At 49.4% G+C, this 10,086-nt stretch overlaps 1 long non-coding RNA gene across 2 annotated transcripts in view; it reads left to right on the forward strand.

Annotated features, from left to right (window-relative positions):
* Window positions 1-9,877, forward strand: part of LOC112479129 — a 234,279-nt gene extending 224,402 nt beyond the window's left edge. The window contains exons 4-5 of one of the 2 annotated variants that reach the window (XR_003046059.1): window positions 6,180-6,371; window positions 9,710-9,877. This is a non-coding gene — a long non-coding RNA (uncharacterized LOC112479129). Of the gene's footprint in view, window positions 1-6,179; window positions 6,372-7,256; window positions 7,531-9,709 lie in introns of those variants that run through there. The other variant, XR_003046060.1, reaches the window with a different exon arrangement.
* Window positions 9,878-10,086: the final 209 nt, after the last annotated feature.

Below are 10,086 nucleotides of genomic sequence, written 5' to 3' on the forward strand. Positions count from 1 at the left end.
GAAAGAGTAGTCATCTCAGTGGGATCTGAAGCTGAGAAGGTGTGAGGTCCGGAGCTGTTGAGAGTGGCTAGGCTGCCTGAGAATGAAGCCCCCACATACACGAAAGCTGAGCAGAGTCGCGGTAAACTCTGTCCTGCCCACTTAGTGAAGCTCCACAAATCAGCAGGGCCAGATTACTCTTGATTTTTCTCTTACTTGAGTCAATGAATTCTCTTTCCATGAAAGCCAGCTTGAATTGGAGTTTTTGCTTAATCTCCATGAAGCCTTTAACTGGCATAGAACAGAGGAAAAATTTAAATAGCACGGTTTAACTTTGCAGAGTAATTTCTTCATTTATCTTCGCCACAATGACATGGAGTCAGTGTATCGGGGTGCTAGATTGTCAGCTTCATGGGGCCAGGAAGCCAAGGTGCTTGGCTCCTTCTCCGTATCTCCTGGCACAGAGCCTCATGCATGGTAGGCGCTCAAAAAATAATTACTGAGAGGATGAGTGAATTTCAAGTTGGCATCACATAGTTTCAGCCTTACTCAGGACTGCCCTTTATCGAACATGATCCACTCACCGTTTCTTGAATGAACCTTGTATTTCTATGCTTCTGCCTGAGTCATTCCTTCCACCTCAAATACTTTGTCTGCTCCCTCTGCCTTGCCATTCCTCGTTCACCCTTCAAGACCCAGAATAAAGGCCTTTATGGCTCTTGCTCTGCTTCCCATCGGTTTGACAAAATGGCTCTCTCACCCTCCAGATTCCTGTAGGAAGGGTGATAAAGACTCATACAGAATTGGGTTGGACTCTGCATTGCTTTACTTCCTAGCAAGGTGACGTGGCAAGTCATTTAAATGTGTCAAGCCTGGGTTTCCTCAGTGCAAAGTTGGGATAAAAATGCTGCCAACCTCACATGCCTGTTGTGGAGAGCAGATGAAACACACGGTGTACAAATTTTCTGTAGATTCTAGCACAGAGAAGACAGCAATTCTAAGAGGTGCTGTTCTTGTCCCTGATTCCCAGGTGAGGCGCCGTACAACCAGGTGACCTGTGCCTAAGGTCCAATGTCTATTCACTCACTGGTTCATTTATAAGTCATTGTCTATCGAGTTCCTACTACGTTTCAAGCACTGTGAGGCTTGGGATGTAGTGGTAAAACAAGATGGATAATATCTCTGTTCTATTCATGAGGGAGATGGATCTGACATAAACAGATAATCACGTGCCTAATGAATGTTACCGAGGGGAAGTCTAGGAGTTATGGGGAGGCACTGTCGAGAGGCTGTAACTCGACCATAAGAATTCCTTGAGGTATGACATTTAAACTGAGCTAGGAAGAGCATGAGGCCTCTTCCTCCAGGGACATAAAAGCCAGGATCAGCGTCTTTCTGTCCTTGATGATCCTGGGGGCCCAGACTTTGGCAGCCCCTGGGGATACGTGGCATTCCCTTCCCTCCAACCTGGGGACCATGGGGGAGGACAGTTTTCTTCATGATTCTGGTTGGTCTGTTTATCTCCTTATCTCCTGCCAGTAATGATATCAATCTCCTTCACCGGCCTCTCTTCTTTACCAAGGCTTCTGATGATATTTCTTTGTCCTCTGAAATTGCCTCCGTGAGAAACGGGCTCTTACACGTTGGCTCGATGCAATTCTTCCTCCCCTTCCCCCATGCCACAATCAACAGAGTCGACAGGGCTCCTGCTCAGAGATCAGCCTTTCCCAGAGGCTTCCGATGGTGGATGCCTGCGATTGAGAGGTTGTAAATGGGCAGCACACAGATTGTTGGGAATTTCACATGGAAATCCATATTTCTGGCTTCTCTTGAAAAGTCAGAAGAATTGTCAGCACCGTTTCCACACCGTTTCCAAATGGCAGTAGTCGGCTGTAGCTGAGTGGCAGCTGTCTCTCTTAGATGAGGCACACATCTAAGAGAGATGTTACAGTTCACCTCAGACACCATCACTCCTGTTATGTCCCCAACCCAGCCTGCTTAGTCATTTATGATACCTTTTGGTCTCTTAAGTCAAGTTTGCATTGAATTTTAATTCGGATTTAAAGAGAATCTGGCACATTGTAAGTGCTGAATTAAGAGTCGCTGTTAATAGTTGCCTTGGGAAAGCTATCCAAAGACTACAGCCCCAGGGATGGATAGAAAAAAATATGGGGCCTTTCCCGAATAGCAGTTGGATAGAGATAGTGTTGTTAACCAAATGTTCGAAAAAGCACCCTCCCTTCCTCCTTAAATCAGCATTCTTACCTGAAAACGTTTCTTAGTGAGTTGCATAAAATCCTCGCCCATAACAAATACAGAACATGTCGCAGGTAAGGTGATTATTGTTATTTACCATCGTCGCATAATTAGACATCATTTCAACAATTACCCAAACAGAAACTGCGTGAATAAACACTCCTTAGGAAAGCACAAAGTAATGAACAGAGGTCGGGGGGTGAGATCTCAGCGTTCAGAGGGCGCTTCCCGTTTAGGATCACGCAGGAGGTGGACATGCGCGGAGGAGAGTCCCGGGGATGTGGTCCAGCCAGGCATTTATGGCTTTTTGAGAATGGATTCAGGGCAGTGAGTTTCCTCTGGCTCGGTATCTAGCAAAGTGGCTCTGTCCATCAGCGAGAGGGACTAATAATTTAGCTGAACTTGGATCTGCTCTCTCCTAAACTGACGTGTCGGGCGCTGTCCAAGGTGCTGACACCGGGGCACCAGGCAGGCATGGACCGCGCGCCTCGTCGCGGTTCACAATGCAGCACCCTCCTCGCCTCGGGTCTTGGGAGACGAGATTCAGTCTGCCGTACCATATACACCTGTTGATCGCCTACTCCGTGCCAGTCAGGGAACTGGGTGCTGAGGGAGGAATAGACTGACAAAATGCATAAACAACCCAAGTAAGACAATAGCAGATAGACAAGGACTATGATGAAAATAAAAAGTATCCGAGGAGATACACTTACCACAGAGCTTGGCTTGTGGCCACTTAATGAAGGTTTGGTCCAGTTTCTTCCCTGTCCGACCTGTATGGCCTCTCCCTCCTCAATGGGTTCCATTCTTCTCTCCCTTTTTTGTCTTAGGGTCTTGAGTTTGAATCTCAGCTCTATCACGGTTCTGTGTCCTTGAGCAGCTGGTTCAATGTCTCTGAGCCTTAATTTCCTTATCTGCAAAGTGGGTGTAAAGATAGCACCTGCCCCTCAGTGCCGAAGTGAGGAATAACCAAGTCTCGCACGTGAAGCACTTGTACAATGCCCAGCTACGTTGGGCACTCAGGAAATATTGAGATGTGAATGATCTGAATCCTGCTTGTGCTTCCAAGGTCAACTCAAGCCTCACCTCCTCTGGAACATTCTCCTAGCCTCCCCCCAACCCCTTCACCACCACCACACACATGACTTTGCTGTTCTGGGACCAGGCTGTTTACCTGCTAATTGTCTGTCTCACCAAAACTAAATAAGCTCCCAGTCTCCTTTGCAACCCCCACTCTCATGCACCTAACACCCTACTGAGCCCTTCGTGGCGCTCAATACATGGTTATTGACTGACAACATGCACATGACTTGATATTCTCGATGTCTAATTATTTTCCGTGGATCAGGCGAAGGGGAGACCTGTGTGTCATGCTGATTCCTGACATGCATGTAGAGCTAGAGCCCTCAGACTTATGCAGGCTGAATGCAGTGATAACCCCCACCTTCCTTTCATGAAGGAAAAATCAAGGGTAATCGCGCGACTTTCTTCAGCTCCGTTTGTGTGTGTGAGGAGCGTTACACTGGCATTGATTACAGAAAGGAAAGAAGATGTGATAAGTACCGAAGGAGGAATTAGTTGTACTCGGCCTCATTAAAATCCCATAGAAAGAATTCTTCTCTTATTTGGAAAGGTGATCTAACATGACCTTGAAGCCATCGTATGAACCACTGTACTTTTCATTTTAAGGGGAATAAATGGCAAAGAGATCATTTGAGCAAGGCAGTCCTTCAGTTGCCTTTCAGAAATGAAATGACCTTGATTTCCAAACCACTTCCTCTCAATGAAATTAAATTCCATTGAAGCCTGACAGTTAAGGGAAAGATAATCAACCCAGAGGTGGAGCTCACCCAACTGATGCCGTGGCAGGAGTCAGGGGCCTGTGGGGAGGGAGAAAGGAGCAGGGAGGTGAAGGGTCTTGGACCTTTGGTCAAAGTCGATTTTTTTCACAGACACGTTGAAATGTAGCCTTTCTCCCCAGATGGAGCTTATGCTATATCATGTGCCTTAATAGTAGAAGGCGATTATTCTATGGTCTAGCACAGTTTAGAAAATTTCCAGGCAGCTTATTTATCTGCCCGGAGAGGACCTGTTGCAGTCAAGATATAACAGCCACCACGATAACTATCATCCGTGTATTTCTGATTGTGCCAAGCCCTTGGGACACCTCACCTCATTTCTCACAGCTGTTCATGCTAGCTGCCACAATGATTCTTCCCATTTTGCGGATAAGAAAACTGAGTCTGAGAGATGTTAAGTCATTTGCCCAAGGTCACACGGCTTAAATGAATGGCATAGCTGAGGCTAGAATCCAGGTTTGCTAGATTCTGAAACCACCATGGGTCTTTTGACCCAACGAGGCCATGCCCTGTGTAGGAGTGTTCTTCTCAGGGAGGATGTCAGACTTTTTAATCCCATGTAGAAAGCATCTTCTTTGGCCCATATCACTCCAGTTTGGTAATAGTGATGTATTCTGTAACCCATACTCCATAGCTATTCGTGACTGCGGCTCAGTATAAATTGGCAGGTGTATGAGAAATACCTTAGTTGAGGTCGGAAGAGACATGGTGACTCTAGCCCTCATGGACTGATAGCAGCCTGTCTACCCAAATACGGAGAATGGAGCTAACAGCGGAGGCAGCTAAGGAGACACAGCAGCACAATGCCGTCCTTATGAGTGTGGACGCTGGAGTCTGGTTGCCTAACCCTGGATCCACCACCACTTTGTAGTTGTGTAACTATGGGCAAATTACTTAAGCTCTCTGGGACTCTTTCTTCGTCTTCGGGATGGAGAAAATAACGATACCTACTGTATAAGGGTATCGTGAACGTTAAGGGAGATGGTTGTATAACTAGCATGCAATAAGTGCCTAGTGTACATTAGCTATTAAGATACCAATTTGGTCCCTGGAAATGGGAACACCTGAGATTCTGAAAGAAGACAGAAGAGGTCAGTTCGCTGGAAGCTGATCACCAAGGGAGAGTCGCTTAGAGGCGAATTGTACTGGGGATGGCAAGGGCGAAGGGGAACCAGGGCCAGGAAAGGGAGGAGTCCACGGGACGAGCTGCATTCTCGGCATGTGGGAGGAGCCCTTGAGAGGAAAGGCTGGGCCAGAGAGAAGGAGAGATGCAACTTAGGAGAAGCCCTACATCTTTCCATCCTGCAGTCCCTTCATCCGTCTATCTTTCCATCCTCCTACCCTTCCACGCATTGCTCCATCCACCCATCCATCCATCCACCCATCCATCCTTCTATCTTTCCATCCTTCTACCCTTCCACGCATCGATCCATCCACCCATCGATCGATCCATCCATCCACCCATCCATCCATCCATCCATCCATCCATCCATCCATCCATCCATCCATCCATCCATCCTCTCATTCCAGAGTCTGCCATCCTTTCTGGATTTCCAACCCTCCTTCCATCTTTCTGTCCTTTCGTGACTGCATCTGCTCGTCTATGCGGCCCGTTTTCATCCTCGGGGTAGCATAGCGGTTTAGAAGGCAGAATGTAGAGATGGAAGGTGGGATTCCCACCCTGTGTTACTTACTACTTGACCTTGGGCAAACTTCTTAACCTCTCCGAGTTTCCCATTTGTGGGACCGTCTCTTGAGGTAAAGGGGAGCGCCTGGAGGGTTTCGAGCAAGGGAGCGATACAGTCATGTCTGTGTTTTCGCAGGTTTTCTCTGCTGTGGGGAGGATGCAGTGAAAGGGGGCAAGACCAGCAAGAGGGAGGTGAGAGGGAGGTTGATTGGAGGCGGCTGCAAGTAACTCAGGCGAAGATGTCGTGAACAGGAATCGAGAAATGACAGCTGTCACTCATCGTGTGCTGAGGAGGTGTCCCCGACACCTCAGTGCCGTGTGCTTCGCCCCTTTTATTTCCTGGACTCCGACTAAGATCCCTACGAGTTAGATACTATTTTATGATTTCCATTTTATAGGAGTGGAGAGCGAGGCTTCGGCAGTGTGAGGACCTCAATAGGCGCCAGGATCGCACCACGGCTAAGTAGCAGAGCTGCAGCTCGAACACAGATCCTTGACCTTGACGTCTGCTTGGCAGCTCCAGGCCACCCCCTGTGCAGGACAGTGGAGGAAGACGGGCTCCTTCACGGGACACTGCTGCTATCCGAACGGTAAGATGTCACCGCTGACCGTGGGAGGCGCTGGTATGCTGGCCGGTAAGCCAGCTCCCTGCGAAGCGCACGAGCCCTAGTGTGTAGCGTTTACTGATTTATAAGGTATAAATACTCCCACCATGGCTGATTGGACGTTTCAAAGCTGGGAAACTTCCCAGAAAATTGCATATCGTCACCAAATTCTCAAAGTATTCCAAGGTTTTCATTGTGACACCAAAGACCTTGTGCTACATTTTTAAAAACCAACCTCCGAGTGGCATTTAATGAATAAGTGGACAGTAGACATGTATTTAGCTCTCAGACTGGGGTCCGGCTGAGCTCGGCTGGGCTCGACTCAGCTGCTCTGCTCTGTGTGTCACGACTTCTCCACCTGGGACCAGCAGGCTAGCCCAGGCCCGGTCACATGATAACTGGAAACTTTCAAGGTCTCCCAAGCCGTAAGCGCGTAGCTCGTTCCCGGTCACCTTCACCCCATTCTGTTAGCCACAGCAAGTCACATGTTTGGACTCAAAGTCAAGGGGTAGGGAAATATATTTGGTCCTCATAGTGGAAGGGAGTGCCAGTCCCATGGGAAAGAACACAATCCAAGGAGGTGTCCTAACATCGAGGCCACGGACTCCGTCTACCACAGGGGTGTCCCCTCCAGGCGGGCAGAGCAGACTGTGCCTGAGTCTCACCGTCTCCTCCCCCGGGGTCGGCGTCGTGCCTCCACCCCAGCTGTTTGTCCCGCACCCTGGTGAGGACAGGATGGGGAGAGCCCACAGGCCTGGGCCTCCTCCTTTCCGTCCTCTGCCGCTGAGAAGGCTGGGGTTGTCCCTCCGTTTAGAGACCTGAGCCCTCCTTCGCCATCCCGACGAGCCCCGCGACTTTCTTTCTGCTCAGGGTTTCGAGTGAGCCCTGCAGCGAGGTGGTGCAGATGCAACTTTCCCGAACGCGTCTTAAAAATGAGAGCCTTTTAAAAACGTTACGAATAGGCTTTATTGATACCACGTGCAAACAACAACAACAAAGAAAGGAAGATCGTCAGGTGTACACACGGCAATCAAGCAGATCGGGTGCGTTGGAACCCATTAAAGTTAATTGCTTTCACTTGTTATTCCCGGGGGCTGTCGTATCGGTATTAAACGCCAGTGGAATCTGCCGTATGTTTGATTTAGTGGAACCGAGGATTCGGTGATTTACTGCCTCTCGGAGAGGTTTTTATCAAAGCGAGGAATATGCTGAGTGCCTCCTCTCGCTTTTCATGGTACCTGCTGGAAAGCACCTTTGCTGAAAGATTGTCTCACATCCTGTCTCGGGGCCTGTGAGAGTCTCGCCTTTAAGATTCCTGCCCATCTCCAAGTGGGATCGACCACAAGTGCTAGCCACAGGTATGAAACCCTCACAATGGGCACGTCTCATTGAATCCTTACGATTACCCGTGTTTTGCACAAGAAGGAAACCGGAAGTTCCAAGAGATGAAGCCATTTGCCTGAAGTCACACAGCTTGTAAGACAAATCCAGGATCTTCGCTAACGGGCAGGGTGCCAGAGTCCGGGGCTGGTGTTCGCACTTCTTTTGTGGTTCCCAAATCTTGGTGTTGATTTCTCCTCCAGCTTCTCGGTCAGTCTTATCGGAGACTTCTTGACAAGTCTCATAAACGCTCTCAGCCTCAACTTCCAATAAAAGCCAAGATTCATGAACATTTGCCACGTGCCTTTCGCTGTACCGAGAGTTTTAACTACTTAACCTCACCCTGTCCTCCCAACAATCCTGTACTGTAGCATACGGTTTTTATATTTTGTTGTTATCATTGCTACTATTACTGTTACACACAGATTCATCCGTGTGTCAGGCTGCGGTCAGCGTCTGTATCAACTAGGATGTGTCCAAATGCGGATAACAGCTGCCCACCGTGGTTTCACCCGGAGGGCTTTATTTTCTCACAGAGCACCAAGTCCAGAGAGGCTGTTCACAGTGCCGGTTAGGGATCCAAACTCTTTCCATGCCCAGCTCGGTCATCTTTAGAGGTCGGCTTCATGGTTGCAAAATGGTTGCTGCGCCTCCAGGCATCGCCTCTCTTCAAGACAGCAAGGCGAAGGGCCAGAGGCACACCCCCCCTTATTTATTTATGCAGGGTCACCTTTTGTGAGGTCTACTGCTGACGTCTCACTGAACAGAGTTATGTCACGGGACCACTCAAGGTAGCCTAGGAAAGACAAATTATTCTGGTTGCACATGAACAAAAACAGAGCCGTATGGTGACTTCGGAAGAAGGGAACAGATATGGATAGGACACAGAGGACCAACCCGGTCTGGCAGAACAGATCCGCAGGCTTTGCTTGTGGAGCGCATCTTGATGTGTTTCGTCCTGCTAAGCTTCACCTCACTATGATCCCCCTTAATCCTCACACAGGCTTTTGAGGAGGTCAGTCCACTTCCGTTCCCAGGGGTTCTCAAGGCACATTTTTGGTCTCAGAAATGAGGGCCAGGAAGAAGGAGAGGGGCTGTCTCTGCTGTGGACAGACCTCCCCCATATCTCCCCCGCCCCCCAACACACAGGGATGGCAGGCCGGGGACAGCTTGGGATTCGAGGTTGGGACGGACTATGGGTGGAGATTTAATTATGCAATTAGCTGGGCTTGGAGTCAGACCTCTCACCATGCTCCTAATGAATCGATCAGATGCACCACTTGCTGACCTGCTCGCCCCTGAAGGCTCCCAGAATGCACTGCGGGCGCAGGCGGGGCAGGCGGTGTCTGCCCATGCTCAGGGAGCTGGAGAGTTCCTCATTAAGTGGGTGTGCAGTCGATTAACACATGCGCCCCGGCCGCTCTGAGCAGGCCTGGTGATGATCAATTAGAGTGAGTAGATGAGGGCTGCCAGGAAGAGGGAGCTCTCTTAGTTTATTGACTATGTGTATGTGTGTGGGGCGGGGAGGGGCAAATTGATGCATGGTGGTAATTTTCAACAGCCATTTCCAGCATAGATAAATTCTGTATCCCAAGAAGGAATAGGGTAGGAAAAGGAGCTCAGGGGTGATAACTGACGTGTCTATGAGGCTTTTTTTGTTGGTTGGTTGAAGACTTTTTAATGATAAAAGTTAGGTATATTAATAATAATGTATCATAGCATTTCCCGAGTGGTTGCTATAAACGAGACACCGGTTTTACTTATTTTATCTCACTTAATGCTCATGGGAGTGTATGAGAAGGTCGACGCCCCGTCTCAGAGGAGAAGGAGGTTCCGAGAGGGGAAGGCGCTAGTCCGAGTCCCGCAGCTAGACGTGGAAGAGCAAGAACTTGAACCCAGTTCTGTCTGACTCCAGAGCTAATCACGCATCGTTCTCTCCCCAGCTCACCGTTTTTAGAAAATTGGATCGTGCAAGCAATTCTAATCACCCATAACCCCAGCTCTGGGGGACCGTCTGTGAAAGGTACACCACCTACCTCATCTTCCCGCTCTCCTCTGAGCCGCCGGTCCCGTTTTCATTCTCCCTAATCCATCCGTTCCCTTCCACGATCGCCGGTGCCGTCTAAACCAGGGGGAAACAGCCAGTTCCGTCTGTCTCCCCCAAAGGCAGGGGGGAGTCCCAGAGCCTGTGGGCTGGGGGAAGGGAGGGTTGCTGAGCCGCAGAGGCGCGCAGAACCGTTGCGAGGGGGCCCGGTGCTGCCTCTGGGAGGCATCCATTGGCGCCTCCATGGTGGATGCTGTGGGAGGCGATGGGTGAGCA

Source organism: Pteropus alecto, unplaced genomic scaffold (assembly GCF_000325575.1).
Source record: "Pteropus alecto unplaced genomic scaffold, ASM32557v1 scaffold34, whole genome shotgun sequence".
In the NCBI taxonomy this organism is placed as follows: Eukaryota; Metazoa; Chordata; class Mammalia; order Chiroptera; family Pteropodidae; genus Pteropus; species Pteropus alecto.